This window comes from Protopterus annectens, chromosome 11.part0 (genome assembly GCF_019279795.1).
Source record: "Protopterus annectens isolate FY-2018-M chromosome 11.part0, PAN1.0, whole genome shotgun sequence".
Taxonomy (NCBI): domain Eukaryota; kingdom Metazoa; phylum Chordata; order Ceratodontiformes; family Protopteridae; genus Protopterus; species Protopterus annectens.
Window position 1 is genome coordinate 1,537,546,967 of NC_056745.1, and position 22,425 is coordinate 1,537,569,391.

The following is a 22,425-nucleotide window of genomic DNA, read 5'->3' on the forward strand; positions in this document are numbered from 1 at the left end:
TCTGGTTTAAGCACTTGGGCTTAGGGCCAGTTATTTTACATTAAGAAGGTGTGGTCTGCACTCTTGTGGGAGGAGAGGGCAGATTCTGCCCTTCTGAGCTGGGAGTTTCTGGTTAAAGGCTTATTTTGCCTGCTTATTTGAACTGTTTCTTTCTGAAATTGGTACGCCATGTTTGCTGTAGCTCAAGACTAGATTCAGACCTGCTGAATGTAGCTTTGTTTGTATAACTTGAGCACTAATACAGGCCATGTTTTTCTGGAGAAGGTTCCCCTGCACCCTAGTTGCAGGAGTGTGCAGTTAGAACTTGTCTGATCGAAGACTGCTGGAACAGGGCTTAGTTTTTAGCTTTTTATTGGTTAATTGTTTTAAATCAGTTTGCTCATTTGCTACTGTTAGATTAAAAAAATACATTTTATGCATCACCGCTTAGCTAGGGTTAAAATATTCCTGGAGCCATAAAGTCTTCTCTTCAAGTTTTCCCTTAGAACTAGCCAGTTTTTTAGTTTTATAACTCAAACCTGTTTCTTTAAGCTCAGCACTTGTTCAGAACTCACTGTAAGCACTAAATAAGCATCAGATTACTACAGCACTCAACTTTCCTCACTTGTCTAGAGGAAAACAGTTTTTAGTACTTAATAAATAAACACCTATCCAGGCATGTCTATGGGTCAGCTCACAGTGTTTTCTCCTGTCTACCTGATGAATCTGGGCATCTTGGGGCAATACAGCAATTGCCTCATGTACACAGACAACCCTCTCCTCCTACCACCCAACACTATGACCTGTGAGAGATGCACTTATATAGCCAAACTGGAAGCAAAGCTCTCTTCACCCAAGACTGGACTATACAGTCAAGAGGAGAGGGTAAACACTTGCACCAAACCACACTCATCACATAGTCCCTCAAAACCTACACCACTACAACACACACATAGAATCACAAAACACACACCTACATTCACGGAGGCTCTCAATAAAAATCTGCCCAAGCAACAGAGACCTCCAAAGCAGAAACACAAGCAACCTCCACCTCCCAACACAACCCAAATGACACATAGCCCACAAACTCAGTGTGCCAACCAACCACAGCCCATAAGGCATAACAATGTACCCAGCACTCTAGTCATAGGTAACTTTATAGTCAGGAGGCACACTGATGTTCCACTCACCAGGCTAAACAAGGAGAAAGTTACTGTCAGCTGCCTGTCGGGTGCCAGGTTCCGCCACATAATGCATGCATTCAGGTCACTCCACAACAAGTACAAATATGACTGTCATTGTCCATGTTGGTGTGAATGACCTGAGACGTGCCTCCCTGGACTACATAAAAAGAGACATGGAGGAGGTCTCAGATCTTGTAGCCCAGGCAGCTATGACCCTAGCCCTGAGTAGCATCCTGCCATCACCCAGAATGATACCACAGTACAAGGATAAAATGACTTGACTTCAACAATAGGCTAAGTTTCTGGTATCATTCTAAGGGGATCCAGTATCTGTCTGCTTGGGATGACATGATCGACAGACCATGATGCTTTGACAGAGATTGCCTGCACCTGTCGCCCTTGGGATTCTGGATACTTGCTAAGGCTATTGCCACCCCTATAGTGCCATTTTTAGACAAGGTTCAATTGACAAATTCACCACCATAACAGGTACAAGCAAGCAAAATTTGAGGGTGATGCTACTCAATGCTAGATGTCTAAACCTCAAAATGCACTCACTTGAGGCACTCCTTAAAATGGAGAACATTGACATCTGTGTGGTGGCAGAGATCTGGTTCAAAGCTCCAGAGAGCACCCCTGCATTATGAGGCTATAATTCATACCACACCTTTCGGCCACCTAACCTGCGCCAAAACACTAAAGGCGGAGGCGTGTCCATATTCATTAAGGATATCCACACCTCCAGGCTAGTTGCTCAGCATAATGTATCAGTGATTATCCAAGTGCAACTAACTCTGGGCAAGACTTCAATCCAAATTGTAGCTTGCTACAGATCCCCCGCCATGCCCCAGGATTCACACTTCTCATTTCTTGATATACTGGAAAATATTAGGGTACAACCCAACACCCCGATAATGGGTGATTTCAACTACCCCACCATTAACTGGGAAAACTACTCATGTGCCAACTCTTTTGCTCAATGTTTTCTGGAATTCATAAATTCAAATGCCTTGGATCAACTTATCCACACCCTCACCAGAGGCAGCATTATCCTAGACCTGGTCATTACCAACATGGGCGATGGGTGGTCCACACCAGAGGTCAATTCCTTGTTGGTCAGATTCGACCACAAGCTAAACACTCTAGACATCCACACCCTGCCCTACTCCCCATTAGGGAAACTACCATAAAAAATTTCTCCAAAGCCAACTTCATGCTTCTTAAGGCAGAAGTGGAAAACTTCATGGCACCCATGAAGATGGACAATAGAGGTACAACTGCTGAATCCTACACAAATGCACTTTATAAGCACTTCCATAAGTGCATGGATCATGCTATCCCTAACAGAACCAACATACTATCCACCAACAACAGGAAGCCAATCTGGTAGTCCCATGCCATAAACAAACTCTACAACAGAAGGATGAAACTGTTGCAAAAGAGAGTAAAATCCCATTTTGCTGCTTGTGTATCTCTGCTGCCTTTAAACTACAACAAAAAGAAAAAAAAAAAATTCTTGCTTTTTTCCCACTTTCTGAAAGTTAAGAAAGTTCAGTTACAGATTTGCTGTTCTGAACTGTTTGGAAGTTTCTAGAAGGCCAGTGCTTGATTGGGCTAAAGGGAAGTCTCTGTGTTCACCAGTGGGAGTGGTTAACACTGAACAGCCTGCCTGTCCTTGGAGGAGTGGTTACTACCTAGAAGCTGTAGTTTTATTGGCCATTTTGGGTCAGTTCTAAACTCTTGATCTCTCTCTCTCTCTCAAAACCCCACAACTCTCTTTTTGCACAGTTTTGCGCACTGAGCAGCGTCGGGCAGCGCCGCCTAAACAGGTTTAAACTATTCCAGGCTCCACAAAGTCTGCTCTTCACTTTTTCCCTTAGAACTGTTCAAAGTAATCATTCTATTCTCTTTCTAAAGCCCTGCACTTGCTCAGCTCTTATAAGGAAACACTAACTAAAGCACTACACCCTCCTTGACTTCTCATAAGTATTAGGCTCCCGATTGGTCCTTCCTGATCAAGTGAAAAATCAGTTCCCTTCCCTAATCTGATCAGTAAAAAAACAGTTCCCTATACTAATCTGGTATGTCCAAGGGTCAGTTTCTAGGTTACTCTCCAGTCCAGCTGGTGAATCTGGGAATTTTGAGGCAATATTACAATTGCCTTATGTACACAGACAACCCTCTCCTCCTTCCAACATACTCTAATACATGTGAGAGATGCAGTTACACAGCCAAACTGGAGGCAGAGCTTTCTCAACCCAAGACTGGCACAGTCAGTCAGGAGGAAAAGGTAACCACCCACACCACAAATCCAGTCTCACACAGACCTATTGCATCTGCATACCCAACACATAAACACACAAAAACATACTTGGAGGCTATAAATAAAAATCTGCCTAAACAGCAAAGACATCCTTAGCAGATATCCAAGCAACAGCCACCCCTTAACAATACCCATGAATCACATATCTCACAAAATCAGTGTGCCTCACAGTCACAGCCCTTAAGGCCAAACAACACACCAAATACACTTGTTATAGGGGACTCTATTGTTCGGCACACTGACGTCCCGCTCACAAGACTGAACAAGGAGAAGGTCACTGTAAGCTGCCTGTCAGGTGCCAGGATCCGCCACATAATGCAAGCACTCAGGTCACTCCAAAGCAAGTACAAGTATGACTCCGTCATTGTCAATGCTGGTGTGAATGACCTGAGACATACCTCTCTGGACTACATGAAAAGAGACATAGAGGAGCTCTCTGACCATGTAGCCCAGGCTGTTATGACCCTAACCTTGAGTAGCATCTTACCCTCACCAAGAATGATGCCACAGTATAAAGACAAAATGATCAGTTTCAACAATTGGCTAAAGTATTGGTGTAATTCAAAGGGGATCCAGTGTCTGTCTGCCTGGGATGACATGCTCGACAAGCCACGTTGCTTCACTAGGGACAGCTTGCACTGGTCACCCTTAGGCTTTCGTATACTGGCCAAGGCTCTTGCCACCCCTATAGTGCCTTTTTTAGGCAAGGCTCAAAGGACAAACCCACCTCCATAGACAACCCAAAGATAAAAAAACTAAAGGTAATGCTACTCAATGCCAGAAGTCTAAACCTCAAGATGCACGCACTCAAGGCTCTCCTCAGTATGGAGAAAATCGATGTCTTTGCAGTAACAGAAACCTGGTTCAAGGCTCCTGAGAGCACCCCAGCACTACCAGGTTATAACTCATACCATGTGTTTCAGCCGCAAAACTCGGACTGAAGCACAAAAGGAGGGGGAGTATCTATATTCATCAAAGATACCTACACCTCCAGGTTAGTGGCACTGCACGAAGCATCGGAAACCATCCAAGTGCAACTAACAGCAGGCAAATCTGCCTTTCAGTTTGTAGCCTGCTACAGAACACCCTCCCTATTACAGGAACCCCACTTGGCATTCCTGAGAACACTGGAGAATATGAAGGTCTCTCCAAACACTATGTTACTGGGTGACTTCAACTACCCAAGCATTGACTGGGAAAACTACTCAAGCCCAAACACCCTCGCCCAATGGTTCCTTGAATTTATAAACTCTAACACAATGGAACAACTGGCCACCACTCCCACAAGAGGGAACAACATATTGGACCTTGTCATCACCAACATGGGGACTCTATGTTCCACACCAGAGGTAAACCCCTCATTGGTAAGATCAGAGCATAAACAAATTTCCCTGGACCTCCATATCCCGTCCCCCACCCTCAGCCAAGGAAATTACTGTAAAGAATTTCTCAAAAGCCAACTTTGCACTTCTCAAGACTGAGGTGGAATCCTTCAAAGCCTCTGGGCCAGAGGATAATACAGCCCAATCCACAGAATCCTTTACAAATGCATTCTATGAGCACCTGCAGGAATGCATGTTTTGTGCTATCCCAAATAAAACCAAGACTCACTCCTCCAAAAACAGGAGACCGGTCTGGTGGACCCCGGCCATAAATAAGCTATACAACAGAAGGAGGAAGCTACTACGTGACAAAGCAAAATCCCAAAAAGGGAAGGCATCTCTGATCAGTGTTAGCAAGAAACTTCGATACCTCATAAAATCATCAAAGGCCAGCTTCGAAAGAAAAATTGCCCTAGACACTAAAGATAATCACAAGGCCTTCTTTAGTTATGTATGCTCTGAATTGTTGCATAACAGTACAAAATATACCGAACCTACAGACATAGCCAACATCCTGGCAGACAGATTCAGCGCAAACTTCTCCCCCCCCCAAAGGAGCAAATGCCTATCCCAACTGAATGTAACCTCCCTGACATCACAGATGCACAGGTGAAAGCTGCCCTCTCCAAAGCAAAAAACACAGCATCTATGGGACCAGATGGTGTCCCAGGCTGTGTCTTACATGAGCTCCAAGAAGAACTGAACCCTCACATTAAGTCACTGTTCAAACTTAGCCTTACTACAGGATAGGTACCCAAAGAATGGCATAGAGCTACACTGGTCCCACTCCACAAAGGTGGTGCCACAATGGACCCTGGAAACTATCGCCCCATAAGCCTGACTAGTCTGGTCTGTAAAGCTATGGAGCATATTATCATGGAACTCATAAACAAAGACATTGGGAGCCTCCAGACACTGGACCCTACCCAATTCAGCTTTGTTAAGGGCAGATCTTGCCTCTTAAACCTAGTTGATTTCTTTGAAACAGTTACCAAAGCCATAGATGAGGGTAAGGTAGTCCACACAGCCTACCTGGACCTCACAAAAGCCTTCGACACAATACCCCACTCAGGCATCATAAATAAGCTTACCAACTTAAATATCAACCCCTATATCACAAGATGGGTTGCAAACTGGCTCAAAGATAGAACCCACATGGTCAGAATCGCAGGTGCCATGTCCGAATCCAAACCAGTTGCAAGTGGCATCCCACAGGGCTCAGTCCTGGGACCTCTCTTGTTCGGTATATACTTCTCTGAGGTTCAGGCTAACACGGGGGGGGGGATTATGGCTGACAAAGTTCGCAGATTACTGCAAACTGGGGGCCATAATCGAATCTCCAGCTGACACAAGCATCCTCCAGAAGGGTCTTACAGAGATGGATGCATGGTGCCAGAGCCACGGCCTCAAGCTAAATGCTAAAAAGTGCATAGTCATCCCCTTTGGGAAAAACAAGGTGCCCACAAATTACCACATAGGTGGTAATCCATTAAGTACGGAAGAAGTAATTAGAGATTTGGGGACAAACGTAGATAGTAATCTCTCCTTTGATAATCACGTTGCCAAAGTGGTTAGAAAGACCTTCTATATATCCCACCTTATCATGAAAGGGTTTGCATCTAGATCAAGAGAGGTCATTCTGCCCCTCTACTCGTCACTCATCAGGCCCATAATTGAATACAATGCCTCTTTTGGGATGTACCTTACCCGACACCTGCAGCAACTGGAGAGACCCCAAAAGTACCTCACCAAGAGGATCATGGGCTACAAACAGATGTCCTATGCAGCTTGACTAAAGAAACTCCAGCTCTACTCAGTTGCTTACCGCCTACTCAGAGGCGATCTATGCCTGACATACAAAGCCATGTCAAACCCAGAATTAATGGACATGCTCCACCTCAAAAAATCCAAGTACCTTAGAGCTACACGCTCCAGGGACCTAAACCTCAGCGCAAAAATAAATCGGACATGCTGGAGGGACAGATTCATTTCCCAGAGGCTCCCCTCACTCTGGAATAGAATCCCATCATAAATAAGCTTACCAGCTTAAATATCAACCCCTATATCACAAGATGGGTTGCAAACTGGCTTAGAGATAGAACTCACCTCATGCTCCACCTCATAAAATCCAAGTCCCTTAGAGCTACACGCTCCAGGGACCTAAAACCTCAGCACAAAAATAAATAGGACATGCTGGAGGGACAGATTCATTTCCCAGAGACTCCCCTCACTCTGGAATAGAATCCCATCATAAATAAGCTTACCAGCTTAAATATCAACCCCTATATCACAAGATGGGTTGCAAACTGGCTCAAAAATAGAACCCACATGGTCAGAATTGCAGGTGCCATGTCCAAATCCAAACCAGTTACAAGTGGAGTCCCACAGGGCTCAGCCCCTTGCTGACCCTCTTCAAGCAAAATCTGGACGCGTGGATGGGAAATCTCAAATTCACCCCTGGGATCTCTTCTGTGTCCCTGCTAGACAGAGGCACAGTAAACTAATCTTAAAAGGGTTCCTTCTGTGACCTACTTTACAGAGGCACAGTAGGCTAATCTAATAGGGAGGTGGAAGCCAATACACTCTGGCTAGGCTTATAAATGCCCTAGAGCAGATAGCCTAGTATCTACCTATGAACCTATGAACCTATGAGTGGAGGAGCTGCCTGGTCAGCTTCACTAAGAAGCTGAGATCCTTTATAAGATCCTCCAAAGCTAGCTACAAAAACAAAATTGCCTTGTTTCTAAAGACAACCACAAAGCATTCTATAGCTATGTCAAGAATCTCAATGGCAACACTCAGATTTGCTCTGAGTTACAGCACAATGACACTAAATGTACAGAACCAAATGGTATTGCCAATATCCAGTCAAATAGGTTCACTGCTAAATTTACCCTCCTCTCAACCCCTAAAGGGCCCATCCATATTCGGGAAGAATGCAAAGTTCCTGTAATCATGGCTGCACAGGTACAAAACACAAGCTCAAAAGCCAAGAACACAGCAAACATGGGACCTGACAACATTCCAGGCTGCATTCTACATGAACTACAGAACGAACTGGCACCCCATCTAAGTACCATGTTCAGTCATAGCCTCACTTCAGACTTTGTGCCCACTGAATGGCACACAGCAACAGTTATCGCACTCCACAAAAGGGGATCCACCAGGGACCACGGGAACTACCGCCCCATTAGCCTGACGAGCCTGGTCTGCAAGGCCATGGAACTTATCATCATGGAACTTATAAACAAAGACATTGGTAATCTCCAAACTCTAGACCCCACCCAGTTCAGGTTTGTAAAAGGCAGATAGTGTCTCCTAAACCTGATAGTCTTCTTTGATGCAGTCACCAAAGCTGTAGATGAGGGTAAGGTGGTTCACACAGCCTATCTAGATCTCATCAAGGCTTTCAACACCAATCTCCACTCTGGAATTATAGACAAACTCAGTAAACTAGGTATAAATCCCTATGTCACAAGATGGGTTGCCAACTGACTGACTGACCGAACCCACACTATGAAAGTAGCAGACTCCAAATCTGACTTCATACCAGTGACAAGTGGAGTACCGCAGGGTTCAGTCTTGGGTCCTCTCCTGTTTGGTATCTACTTCTCTGAAGTACAGGCTAACACAGAAGGTCTTTGGCTAATGAAGTTCGCAGATGAGTGCAAACTAGGAGCCATAATCAAAACTCCTAATGATGTGGACATCCTACCAAAGGGCCTCACTGAGACAGATGCCTAGTGTCAAATCCATGTCCTTCCAGCTCAATGCCAAAAAGTGCATTGTCATCCCTTTTGGTAAAAACTCTGTACCCATGAACTACCACATTGGCAGTAGTCTACTTAACACTGAAAGTGTGATAAGAGACTTTGGGACACAGATGGACAGTAGTCTCTCCTTTCATAATCACATCGCCACAGTAGTCAAGAAATCCTTCTACGTGGCACACCTCATCACAAAAGATTTCTCATCCAGGAAAAAAGAGGTAATTGTTCCCCCATTATAAAGTACAATGCCCCTTTTGGTATGTACCTCACAATACATCTACAACAACTGAAAGGCTGCAGAAATACCTCACAAATAGGATTACTGGCCTCAAACAGATGCCCTATGCAGACTGTCTCAAAAAACTCCAGCTTTACTCTGTCAAATATTGCCTACTCAGAGGTGATATCTGCCTAGCATACAAAGCTATTTCAAACCCAGAGCTGTTAGACATGCTCCACTTAAAGAAATCCCAATCCCTCCAAGCTACATGCTCTAGGGTCCTAAACCTTGTCACCACAATAAACAGAACATAGGTTCATATGTAGGTACTAGGTTAATGGCCCTAGGGCCTATACAAGCATAGCCAAAACATTACCCTGGCTTTCGCCAACCAAGAAAATTATTCTCCTGTGCCCCTGTTGAGCAGAGCCGCAGAGGTGATCCCTGGGGTGAATTTTCTATTTCCCATACAATCATCAAGATTTTTCTTGAAGAGTGCTAATGAGGAGCTTTGTTTGATATAGATAGGTAGTTTGTTCCAGAGTATGGGAAGTCTCTGGGACAGGAATCTATCCCTCCAGCATGTTCTGTTTATTGTGGTGACAATGTTTAGGTCCCTAGAGCGTGTAGCTTGGAGGGATTGGGATTTCTTTAAGTGGAGCATGTCCAACAGCTCTGGGTTTGACATAGCTTTGTAGGTTAGGCAGAGATCACCTCTGTGTAGGCGATAGACGACAGATAAAAGCTGGAGTTTTTTGAGATGGTCTGCGTAGGGCATCTGTTTGAGGCTGCTAATCCTCTTTGTGAGGTATTTCTGCAGCCTTTCCAGTTATTGTAGATGTCTTGTGAGGTACATACCAAAAGGGGCATTGTACTCTATAATGGGTCTAATAAGTGACGAGTAGAGGGGAACAATGACCTCTTTTTTCCTGGATGAGAAACTTTTTGTGATGAGGTTTGCCACGTAGAAGGATTTCCTGACTTCTGTGGTGATGTGATTATCAAAGGAGTGAATACTATCCCCCTGTGTCCCCAGATCTATTATCACATGTTCAGTGTCAAGTAGACTACCACCTATGTGGTAGCTCATGGGTACAGAGTGTTTATCAAAGGGGATGACAATGCACTTTTTGGCATTGAGCTTGAGGCCATGGCTTTGACACTAGGCATCTGTCTCAGTGAGGCCCTTTTGTAGGATGTCCACATCGTTAGGAGTTTCAATTATGGCTCCTAGTTTGCAGTCATCTGTGAACTTCATTAGTCAAAGACAATCGGTGTTAGCCTGTACTTCAGAAAAGTAGATACCAAACAGGAGAGGACCCAGGACTAAACCCTGTAGTACTCCACATGTCACTGGTCTTAAGTCGGATTTGGAGTCTGCTACTTTCACAGTGTGGGTTCGGTTAGTAAGCCAGTTGGCAACCAATCGTGTGACATAGGGATTTATACCTAGTTTAGTGAGTTTATCTATAATTCCAGAGTGGGGGAATGGTGTCAAAAACCTTGGCGAGATCTAGATAGGCTGTGTGAACCACCTTACCCTCATCCACGGCTTTGGAGACTGCTTTAAAGAAGTCAATCAGGTCTAGGAGACATGATCTGCCTTTTACAAACCCGAACTGGGTTGGGTCCAGAGTTTGGAGATTACCAATGTCTTTGTTTATAAGTTCCTTGATTATACATTCCGTGGCCTTGCAGACCAGGCTCATTAGGCCAATGGGGCGGTAGTTCCTGGGGTCCATGGTGGCTCCCCCTTTGTGGAGTGGGATAACCATCACTGTGCGCCATTTGGTGGGCACAAAGCCTGAGGTGAGACTATGATTGAACATGGTGCTTAGGTGGAGTGCCAGTTCATTCTGTACTGCATGTAGAACGCAGCCTGGGATATTGTCAGGAACCATGGATGCTGTGTTCTTGGCTTTAGAGAGTGTGTTTTTTACCTGTGTACCCATGATTACAGGAACTTTGCCTTCTTCTAGTATAGAGATGGGCCTTTTAGGGGGTGAGGGGGGTAAAATTAGCACTGAACCTATCTGCCAGGATGTTGGCAATATCAGATGGTTCTGTATATTTACTGCCATTGTGCTGTAACTCAAAACAGATCTGAGTGTTGCCATTGAGATTCTTGACATAGCTATAGAATGCTTTGTGGTTATCTATAGAATCAGTGGAGATTTTGTTTTCATAACTAGCTTTGGAGGATTTTATGAGGGATCTCGGCTTCTTACTGAGGCTGACCAGGGAGTTCTTCCAGTCATGGGATTATACTCTTTTTTGCAACAGTTTCTTTCTTCTGTGGTGGAGTTTGTTTATGGCAGGGGACTACCAGATTGTCTTCCTTTTTTTGGAGGATATGATCTTGGTTCTGTTAGGGATAGCACAATCCATGCACTCATGTAAGTCCTTATAAAGTACATTTGTGTAAGATTCAGCAGTTGTACCTCTATTGTCTGTCTGCATGGGTGTCATAAAGTTTGCCACTTCTGTCTTAAGAAGCGTGAAGTTGGCTTTGGAGAAATTTTTTATGGTGGTTTCCCTAATGAGGACTGGGGGCGTGATGTGGATGTCTAGGCTGATTAGCATGTGGTCGAATCTGACCTATGAGGAATTGACCTCTGGTGTGGAACACCGGTCGCCCATGTTGGTAATGACCAGGTCTAGGATATTCCTGCCCCTGGTGGGGGTGTGGATAAGTTGATCCAAGGCATTTGAATTTATGATTTCCTGAAAATGTTGCGCAAAAGATTTGGTACATGAGTAGTTTTCCCAGTTAATGGTGGGGTAGTTGAAATTGCCCATTATTAGGGTGTTGGGTTGTACCCTAATATTTTCCAGTTTATCAAGAAATGAGGAGTGGGAATCCTGGGGCATGGTGTGGGATCTGTATCAAGTTACAATTTGGATTGCGGTCTTTCCCAGAGTTAGCTGCACTTGGATAATCTTGGATGCATTATGCTGAGCAACTAGCCTGGAGGTGTGGATATCCTTAATGAATATGGACACACCTCCACCTTTAGTGTTTTGGTCCAGGTTAGGTGGCCGAAAGGTGTGGTATGAATTATAGCCTGGTAATGCAGGGGTGCTCTCTGGAGCTTTGAACCAGGTCGCTGTCACTGCACAGATGTCAATGTTCTCCATTTTAAGAAGTGCCTCGAGTAAATGCATTTTGAGGTTTACCTTCTAGCACTGAGTAGCATTACCCTCAGATTTTGCTTGCTTGTATCTGTTACGGTGGTGAATTTGTCATTTGAACCTTGCCTAAAAAAGGCACTATGGGGTGGTAAGAGCCTTAGCCAGTATCTGGAATCCCAAGGGCAACAGTTGCAGGCCATCTCTGGCAAAGCATCTTGGTCTGTCGATCATGTTGTCCCATGCAGACAGATACTGGATCCCCTTAGAATGACACCAGAAGCTTAGCCAATTGTTGAAGTCAATCATTTTGTCCTTGTACTGTGGTATCATTCTGGGTGATGGCAGGATGCTACTTAGGGCTAGGGTCATAGCTGCCTGGGCTATAAGATCGAGGAGCTCCTCTATGTCTCTTTTCCTGTAGTCCAGGGATGTACATCCTCGGTCATTCACACCAACATGGACAATGACAGAGTCATATTTGCACTTGTTGTGAAGTGACCTGAGTGTGTGCGTTATGTGGCAGATCCTGGCACCTGACAGGCAGCTGACAGTAACTTTCTCCTTTTTTAGCCTGGTGAGTGGAACATCAGTGTGCCTTACTATAGAGTGACTTATGCCTAGAGTGTTGGGTATGTTGTTATGCCTTATGGGCTGTGGTTGAATAGCACACTGAGTTTGTGGGCAATGTGTCATTTGGCTTGTGTTGGGGAGTGGAGTTTGCATGCGTTTCTGCTTTGCAAGTCTCTGTTGCTTGAGCAGATTTTTATTGAGATCCTCCATGAATGTAGGTGCGTGTTTTGTGTTGTGATGTGTGTGGTTTGATGGTGTAGCTTTTGAGGGACTATGTGATGAGTGTGGTGTGGTGCAAGTGTTTACCTTCTCCTCCTGACTGTCTAATTCTGTCTTGGTAGAAGTCAGCTTTGCTTCCAGTTTGGCTATATAAGTGAATCTCTAACAGGTTGTAATGTTACGTGGTAGGAGGAGAGGATTGACTGTGTACATGAGGCAATTGCTGTATTGCCCCTAGATGCTCAGATTCATCAGGTAGACAGGAGAATATACTGGGAACTGACCCTTAGACATGTCTGAATAGGTGCTTATTTATGAAGTACTAAAACTGTTTTCCTCTAGACAAGTGAGGAAAGTTGAGTGCTGTAGTAATTTGTAGCTTATTTAGTGCTTACAACGAGTTCTGAACAAGTGCTGAGCTCAAAGAAACAGATTTGGGTGCTAAAACTAAAAAACTGGCTAGTTCTAAGGGAAAATTTGAAGAGCAGACTTTATGGCACCAGGAACAGTTTATCCCTAGCTAAGCAGCGCTGCATAAAGTGCATTTTACTTTTTTTTAAATATACCAGTAGCAAATGAGCAAACTGATTTAAACAAATTAACCAATAAAATGCTAAAAACTGAGGCCCGTTCCAGCAGTCTTTGATCAGACAAGTTCTAACTGTGCACTCCTGCCACTAACATGCCGGGGAACCTTCTCCAAAAAATGATGGTCTGGATTAGTGCTCAAGTTATACAAACAAAGCTAGATCCAGCAGGTCTGAATTTAGTCTATGATACAACAAACAAGGCATACCAATTTCAGAAATAAGCAGTTCAAATAAGTAGGCACGATAAGCTTTTAACCAGAAATTCCGAGCTCAGAAGGGCAGAATCTACGCTTTCCTCCCTCAAGAGTGCAGACCACACCTTCTTAATGTAAAATAACTGGCCTGAAGCCCAAGTGCTTAAACCAGAACTAATACACTCTTAGAATAACAGATGCTAAGCCTTCAATCAGCAACTCCCAACTTAGAAGGATGTAAGCTACCTGTCCTGCCACAACAGTGCAGACCACAAACTTTCTTAATGTAAAACAACTGGTCTGAAGCCCAAGTGCTTCAACCAAAGGCTTAGAATAACAGCTGCAATTTAATCAGGCTACTAACAAGCAGTAATAAATGCAGCAGAATAAATGCAATAAAGTAGGAAGATTCACAAATACAGTAAAAGCAGATAAAAAAGTGCATTTTTTTTATATATAACATGCTGGAGGAATAGATTCCTGTCCCGGAGATGTCCCATACTCTGGAACAAATTACCTATCTATATCAAACAAAGCTTCTCATTAGCACTCTTCAAGAAAAATCTTGATGATTGGATGGGAAATAGGACATTCACCCTGGGGATCACTTCTGTGGCTCTGCTTGATAGGGGCACAGGAAAATAATTTTCTTGGGTGGCAAAAGTCAGGGTACCTTTTTGGCTAGGCTTATATAGGCCCTAGGGCCAATAGCCTAGTACTTACCTATGAGCCTATGAACAATCCCCTACTCAGGCATAGTACAAAAGATGAATAATGTATAATCAAACACTTGCATCACTAGCTGGTTTGCCAATTTGCTCACAGGATGCAGGAGATCAAAATAGGGGAAGAGACTAATCACCAATGAAGTCCCCCAGGGTTCAGTGCTTAGACTTTTTCTGTTTGGCATAAACATCTCAGAAGTAAACAAAAATACCAAAGGGCTTTGGCCTGCTATGTTTGAGTTGACTGCAAGCTAGGAGCAGTTATTGAATCCCCAAATAACTTAACCATCATGCAGGAAGGTTTGTCCCAAATAATAACTGGTGTCAAAATCATGACAATGCCCTCCAAAAACTGACCCAGTTATTTAGCATTCGGGAACTTATGTGTATAGTGACCTAACTTTTGACCAGCATGTGCCCAGAGTCATAAGAAAGCCTTTCTATATTGCACAGCTTATAAACAAATTGATTGTGACTAGATCTAGAGATGTTGTTGTCCCCCTTTACAAAGCTCTCATCAGGTCAATCATTTTGTATAATGCCCACTTTGGCATGTATCTGTCCAGCCCCATGCAACAACTGGAATTCCTTCAGATATACCTTACTAAAAGGATATAAGTCCTAAACAATAGGTCTTGCATGGGCCACCTCAAAGATTTATTACCATACAAAGTATCCTATACTACAGAGTGCTTAGAGGTGACATGTCTGGCATACAAGGCATCCTCCGACCTAATACAGATGGACCTACTGAACATCAGCAAGTCAAATGGCATTAGAAATACTCAGTCCAGGTATCTAAACTGAATGTTGTGGAGAGATGGATATATATCACCAAGGCCACCACTGTACCAGAACAGACTATATTTTACAAATGAAACAAAGCTCATTTGTCCATATTCAAATGCAACTTGGATCTAAGGATGGGTAAAAGAAAATGTACTCCAGGATTGTCCCTCATTCCACTAATGGATAGAGGCAGTTCCTAAATTCTGCATCTTCTACAAGGTTCCCCTCAAATTTTCTATGGTATGATCACAGTTATTCTCACTAGGGCTAATATGCAATTATCAGCCATGGGATAGGTAAGATCAATCAGAAAATGTTAATTCAAGCACCAAAAGGGAATTGGCTAAGCTTACAATGTCCTCCAAGTGAACCTATGTTGTGGTAGTAAATAGTTATAAAAAGGTTGCCCTTTTTAGATCACTAAGTGCCTCTCTCACCCTCCGCCCCCCAGTCTTCAATAGCTTCTGGTGCCTATGGTGGACATAGACATGTACTTCAGTAACTGATTACTGCAAACTGTAGTGCAATAAGCAGAGAAGAGTAAAGCTTTAACTTTGGTAAAGTAAATGAAATAAAGTTTCTACTGCAATAACTGTGGAATTACAACTGTACGGCAACACTTGCATTACAACTGCTATGCAATAAAAACATGAAACTATAACAGTAGCTGCATGAAGGTACCTCTAATAAAGCTGTATTGTACAATATGTGTGGAATTAGGGCTGTTTTGAATGAAATTAATTATGACAATTGTTTTGCAATATTAGCACAAAACAATGCTAGTGCCGGCCTCAGGGTATATCTAATAAAGAGTGTTGTGCAATAAGTGTAGATTCAGAATTGTTTTACAAGAAATTAATTATGACACCTGTCCTGCAATAGCACATGAAACACTAGCAATAACACCCAAGGTCTATTGTGTATATCAGGATTATCTTGTTTTAACCAATGCATTTCAGCTACTGTATATGCATTCAGGCTCTAACGTACGGTGCTGCAGGCAATGCAAATGAATATATGTGCAGTAGCCAGCCGAATAATCTGATATGGTTTGTAGACTTCACAGGTATTTCAACCCACTAACAATAGATTGTGTACACATGCAGTCTATGTGGTAATGTATAAGTTACGTAGTATTTCTGTCATGTTTGAATTTCATGCCTGTGTGTTCAACTGTTAATCTACTATAAAACTGTGTCACTATTACCAGGTCATATATTGGTTCCAGGTGAACTCTAGGCAAATATCAGTCAGTAAGTAAGCAGAAGAGAGTCAGTGGCTTAGTTCTTTAAATGCTCTGTTTGAAGTACATTTTGTCACACACAGACCAGGGCTCAAGTCCAGTGCTCTGTAGCACTGTAAATTACAGTATTAGTCACAAAATGATTACAGATATTCTCTCCACTGGAACTACAGCAAAATGGGTGAGTTAGCCCATAGTCTGTGTAAGTAACTGTGTGCTTAGATGTCATAGACTGTTAAAATCATTATGAGGTATGTGAATATACAACATAAAATAAAGGATATAAATGTCATACTATTAAAATAACATCGATGGAAATAAAATGTGTAATCATTGGTATGGCAGTATGCCTGGAGTGTTGTAAAGGTTGCTGCAGTCAATTAATACATTCAATGCAGATGTCCTCTGCAGTCATTGCTATTGGGTTCTATCCCCGTGCTTGTCAAGCTAGGCATGATAGCAGTATAGTTTTTGTACTGTATACATACATGTCTCTCAAGTGTCACACTGTCACAGAATGTAATTAGTAGTACATAATCCCTCTGTCACACATTTACCATCAACATGAGTATCTGCCCAGGAATGTATCACTACATCAGCCCACAGTACACCTTGGTATTTATATATGTCCACCTGATGTGCAAGTGTTCTGTATAGTTTACTATTCATAGTTGTTATGGCCTGGCCCATACTGCCCCATGCGGATAGCTTGAGAGGTATGTACATACTACAGCAGCTATAGTCCTCTTGTAAACATAAAGAAAGGACAGACCTGTAGAGTAGATAGCAGTACTTTTCCCCACAAAATAGACTGTAGTGGTATTAATGGACTGTTTATTTCTCCTCTCCCCACCCCTTATTTTCATTTGTTTATTATTGCTATCCATTGGTAGGGTTTCCTATTAACATCTGTTGTTACATTACACTTTATTTTAGGGCATGTGTTTTATTATTATTATGTATTATAATGGTTGCATATTAACATATCTTGTTGAATTACCTATGTTGTTGGCCTTATGCCATACCTGCTACTGGAAGGCTGTTAATATACTGACTGTTATGCTATTTATTGTTGTGTACCATATAATATGCATTGAAATGTGATTGGGTTATTTCCAATGTTCTGGCATGTTGTTATTGCTAACAAATTGTTTTGTTCATAACTAACCTATACACATTGCTATACCTCTATCACCACAGCATGACAGGGTAGGCCAGTTCCTTCTGATCTGCCTACCCTACCTCAGCCAGATGTGGCACTGGGTGCCAATGCATCTGGGACCCAGGCCTGTGGTGCCCCCTCCACTGGCCCAGCACCATCTTTGGGTGGAACCTCCTCAAGGAATGGAGCCTGTTCCCCCTGGGAGTGGTGGCAGAGTTGTGGTAGTCACCCAAGATCAACTACCAGCCATGGTGTGTAGGAAAGTTCATAGGAGCTATGAACGATACCTGCGCCAGATTGAGGGCAGACTCGACAACCTGGTCTGGCATGCTGGCCCTGGCACCCGGCCTCCAGCAAAGCCACATTTGGGGCAGTGAAGGAGAAGTGTTGACTTTCCATGGGTGGGGAGCTCAGTCATGCTGCTGCCATCTGGATGCACATGCTTCTCAGAATCCACAACACCCTCCCCATCTAAGGTGTTTACCACCCTCATGTGTCACACAACATTCCTGTCTGCTGTCTTGTCTGTCTGCAATTGTATCCTGTCCTACCCAACTTACCTCTCCACATGTACCTACATCCCTTTCCCAACATATCACACTTTCCTTATAAAAAAAATGGGCACCTATCCCACAAAAAAATATCATTCCATACATAGCTCTCTATTTCACACACATGTCCACTGGACACAACTAATTTGGTCCAATTGGTTTGACAACACATTTATGTTGTCCTCACCCCTCTCTCTGGGGTTTGAGAGTCCAAACTCATCCTCCAAATCTGTCGAACTGCACAGCTGTTGCTGTACAAGAAATGGAAACCTATGGTTCTTTCCTTCACCCTTCCTACACATTCCTACCTGCCTTTCAGTATGTTTTCCCCCTGCTTGCTCCCATTTTACTACTGTCCTATCACCCCTTTTTCTTTTCGTTTTAATTTTTTAATGCAGGTTTGGGCAGAGCTTAGTATTGCACCACGATGTTGCACATTGTGCAGACCTGCTTAAAGTGCTTTAATGTGCCTTAATGATCTAATGTGTTTCTCACAGTGTTAGGCACATGTACAAACTAATCACCCCTTTCAAGTCTCAAACCCAGGCCCCTGTTATCCACAACCTACTGTATTAAACCACCAGGCCACACAGATCTAGGTTAAAGCATGTGTTTCCAGAAATACATACTGATTACCACTGACAGACTGAAAGCAACCTAATGTCAAAAATGGGAATGTACAGTGGACTCTGATGCAAAAATACACCAGTAGACAGCCAAATAAATAATAATGGCAATGCGTGAGGCCTGGGATATCAGGTAAATGTTCTCTTCTACCTGCAACATCTTCAAACACACCTGGTAAGGTGTCAGTGGCACAGTACAAATGTTCAAATGGGACCCTGCTGCAGAACAAATGCCTTTGAAAGCCAAGCACATACTAATGGATGCAGATGTGTATCACAGCCTGTATGTCACCACATATATCTCACTAATGCACCTACTGCACCACTGACTCAGTAGCTCAGTCTGTTAAATGCCTTCCATACAGAACATTTTGCCACACACAGTCCTGTATTCAAATTCAGTGTGTTACACTTCAATTACATTGTTGTGAATACAGCAAATAATGACTGATTCATGCAATTTTAATCCCAGTAGATTACTGCTACTGTATCAGGCACCCAGTTTTGCAAGTCACAGGCCTGCATGTAGGGACACACTTCATATATTCTTATAGTCTAACTATATCTCACCTGCTTCTCTGCTATTGGCACTGTTGCATAACAGATGTACCTTAGGCACATGCCTTCATTGGACTGTAAGGGGTACCCTTACACTGGCTTTACTGTAATGACAGGGCTGACAGAGCTGCCACAGTTACACTTACAGCTTACAGGCCTCCAAAGTGTTCACACTCACTCCTATTGAGTCTTAGGCTGCAGCAGCAGCTGCAGCCTGTAGCATACACAACTGTATGTTAAGGTAGCTGCTGCAGACTGACCATACCTCCCAACCTACTATAACAAGGGATCTGGACACAAGCATCCATAAGGGGGGCAAAGGCCCAGAGATAGGTACATGTTTCACAGTGTGCCCCTATAAAGATAGTAAGTTGATAAAATAGCAGCTATTGCATTACCATGCATATTCTGATGGTTATGAAGTGTGACACTCACATGTCTCTCTCCCCCTTCTGACCTCAACATACAATGTTTGCCAGTAACCTGCTAGATGGCCACACTGTCATGGGACACTGACCAAACATATGAGCCAAAACTGTGGAAATATGTCATACATCTCTACAGTGGACAATATTTGTACTTACCTGCAGTGATGTTGCAGTCTCCACACCTCAGTAATGTCCATCACAAAAACTAAGAAAGGTGCCAAGGCATACATGAAGGCCTTATATATTGCACTGTGGTCCCTTGTCATCAGCTAATGATATTGCAGTTCAGCTGTTTTGGATGCAGTTAGCAGTTTTGAGCCACAGATTGGTGCAGAGGCAATCACATGTTAATGAGCATTAACTACAAAAGGCAAGCAACTGCTTATGGGGAACATGTCTCTATGTGGTTTTACTCACACAGACAGCATATGTGTAAAGCATTTGCAGAGGAATGCTTTAATAAAAGGAATGCATCACTTCACCAAGTATGTACAACATTTTTCCATAAAAAGGAATGCAGATGGAAGAATGGAAGCATGGGGAAAAGGGATTACAACAGTAGGTTCATATTAGATCTATGATAATGACATAGGATCATAGGATTATGGGAGGTTACTAGGCTAATGGCCCTGGGGCCCTTACAAGCCTAGCCAAGAGACTATCCCCAAAAAAGAAACCTCAGTCAGCACCTGTCAGCCTTGTCAATGAGGGACAAAGGTGGAACCCCTGGGACAATTTTGTGGTTTCCCAACAACTCAGCAAGGTTGCACTTGAAGAGGGTCAGCAAGGTACTCTATTTGACATGTATGGCAAGTCTATTCTAGAGACAGGGCAGCCTCTGGAAGACAAACCTATCTCTCGAGCAGGTTTTGTTGATGTTGCATATTAGATTTAGGCCTATCAAGTGGGTAATACATGAGGAGTTAGACTTACAGATATGGAGCATCACTAGTAGGGCAGGGTCTAATATTGCCTTTTAGGCAAGGCACAGTTCACCTCTGAGCAATCTGTATGATAGTGATTTGAGCCTGTCCACATAGGACAGGTGTTGGAGCTCATGGATTCTCTTTGTGAAGTATTTCTATGGCCTTTCCAGTTTGTTCAGTTGTTTGGAGAGATACATACCAAACGGGGCATTATACTCAATTATAGACCTAATGAGGGAGGAGTACAGAGAGGTAATAACCTACATTTTTCTGGATGCAATCCCATTACTTATGAGATAAACCAAGTAAAAGACTTTCCTGACCACTGGTGCCACATGATGGTCGAATGTAAAATTGTTGGCAACCTGAGTACCCAGGTCTCTCACCACAGGTTGTATACTTAGGTGGTTGCCATTGATGTGGTAATCAGCAGGGGCCATGATTTGTCAAATGGTATGATAATACTTTTTTGTGTTTAACTTAAGGCCATGACTTTGGCATCAGTTATTTGTAGCTGTGAGACCCTTTTGCAGTATGTTAACATCATTTGAGTCAATGACACCACCCAACTTACAGTCATCTGCAAACTTGGTCAGCCACAGGCCCTTTGTCTTTGCCTGGACCTCTGAGAAGTAGATGCCAAACAGTAGGTCTGTGGGGAGCACCACTAGTGACAGGTCTGCTGTCAGAGGTGGTGGCATCTGTTCTGACCTTGTGGGTTCTATTGGTGAGACAGTTGGCCACCCACCTGATGAAATAAGGATTAACGCCAAGTTATGTTAGCTTTTCGATGATGCCTGAGTGGGGTATTATGTCAAAGGCCTTGGCCAAATCAAGGTAAACTGTATGTACTCACTTTACCTCATCCCAGGCCTTGGTGACTGTCTCAAAGAAGTCAATCAGGTTCAATAGGCAAGATCTGGCCCCGATGAATCAAAATTGGGTGAGGTCAAGTGCTTGGATATTGCTTATGTCCTTGTTTATGAGATCCATAATAATATGCTCCATGGCTTTACAGATCAGACTTGTCAAGCTGATGGGGTGATAGTTTCTCAGGTCAGTAGTGGCACTACATTTGTGCAAGGGGATTGCCAATGGCAGTTTTCGACTGTGCTGGAATGAAGCCTGTAATTAGGCTATGGTTGAATAGGGTGCTCAATGGCGAAGCTAGTTCTTGCTGGAGATGGTGCAGAATACAGCCTGGGATACTATAAGGCCCCATGGAAGCTGTGTTCTGCTGTCCAACACCTAAAGACATGCCTCTCAATTGTCACTGTTTTGAATCACATCTCTGCTCTGTCCCTGTCCATCCCTCTTACAATGGTCAGCTGTTATAGTAAAGATAGTGCATTACATGTAAGACATAGTGACACTAAGTATGGGTTTACACTCTTGTAACATCAAACTATGTACTGTATGTCACCTCCTCTCAATCTGTCAGTGTCGCACATAAATAGAACTAACATTGTCAAAGTGTCTCTGAATGTCCCTGATGTACTCTGGCTAAGTCCCTGTTTCATGGACATTCATCCATGTCTGGTTGAGATCTATGCCTAATAAACCACTCAACCTCCTACAGCAAGAAATCAGGACAAAGCCATACTCAATGGGGGGACACATGCCCAAACTCAGTGACAAAGTATACATACTGGCCATACAAAGTAAGAATGTAATTAGAGTAAGAGATATTACTGTAGCATAAGTGTTGTCTCAGGGGTCTGATGGGTGACAGCTAGATTATGTGTCAGTTTTCTGACAGTAACCATCAGTCTGTGGACATGCACATGTTTGTGCAAGAAGGACCACAGCTATGAGTAAAACATGGTGACATTCTGCAAACATCTGAATAATTAA